Source organism: Echinops telfairi, unplaced genomic scaffold (genome assembly GCF_000313985.2).
Source record: "Echinops telfairi isolate 266 unplaced genomic scaffold, ASM31398v2 ScPeMD7_1;HRSCAF=3_0, whole genome shotgun sequence".
Lineage (NCBI taxonomy): Eukaryota > Metazoa > Chordata > Mammalia > Afrosoricida > Tenrecidae > Echinops > Echinops telfairi.
The window spans coordinates 959,199-960,500 of NW_022103896.1; positions in this window are offsets into that span (position 1 = coordinate 959,199).

Below are 1,302 nucleotides of genomic sequence, written 5' to 3' on the forward strand. Positions count from 1 at the left end.
CCCCCCCCACTATCCCCCTCCCCTCATGATACTGCTACTCCCACTACTGTTCCTGAGGGTTTTATTTGTTGTGAATTCCGTGTGCCAATGGCTGCACTCCCGTGTAGCTGGATTTCTAAGGTAGGACTGGGTCATGGTAGTGGGGCTGGGGGGTGGAGGGTCAGAAGCATTCAGGATCTAGAGGAATGATGTGTGTTTTGTCGATGCTATACTGCACCCTGGAATTGTCCCTTCCTTGTAACCTTCTGGGGGTTGGGGGTTGGGGATCCATTTGTAACCTTCTGGGGGGTGGGGATCCAATTGTCTACAGATGGGCTTTGGGTCTCCACTTCCATAAAATGTCTTTCTGTATATGAAATCCAGGATTGGTAAATCTATAAAAACAGTAACTGGATTAATGGTTTCTTAGGGATATTTTAGGGGAAGTGTGTGTGTTGGGGGTGGGGGGTAGCTAATCACAAGGGGTATAAGAATGAAGAAAATGTCCTAAGGCTGATTGTTGTGATTGATGATTTTAAAACTCTTCTTGATGTCATCAGACTATTGAATCATCTGATGTGTGAATTACATGTCAATGCAACCACTTGTGTGCGTGTGTGTGTGTGTGTGTTTGTGTGTGTGGGGGGTGAGAACGTTTCAAGGCTTGCGAGGCAAGATGGTTGAGGAGTGCACCAAGTCATCTGGCCCTTGTAGCCACAACCCCTTTTGTGATGTATTATAAATTCTAGTCTGTACACCTGGGTCAGAGCCCCACATTCCAGCAAGTTCTCCGCTGTGCTAGCAGACAGGATCAAGGGGAGATGTAGTCGAGGGTGTGAACCAAACCACCACCCTTTGCTTACTGAGGAGCCCTGCGGTGTCAGGGGTTACATGTTGGGCCGTGAACCACAAGACCAGCGATTTACCACACCAGCCGAGGAAGGAGAGGCTTCCACTGAGAGTAAAAGTCTGGAAACGGGTCTCAGGGGTGGCTCTACGCATGAAGAAGACGGCCAAGGACACAGAACTCCACAAGCAGAAGCTGTGGAGCTGGAGAGTATGCTGTTGTGCATATGTTTGCCACAATTAGAACAAACTAATGACACGAATAACAATGGGCACAAAGAAGAAAGTGTTCTAGACCCGAATGTGATAACAGCTGTACAACTTTTCTGATATGATTGAATTGTATTGACATCTGGATAACGTGCTAATAAAACTGTTTAAAAATATCCAGTGAGCTCCCTCCATCACAATTCAGGGATGGGATAGGAAGTGGTTACTAAACAGAGGGCTCACGCGAGAGGGTGGCGTATAGAAGAT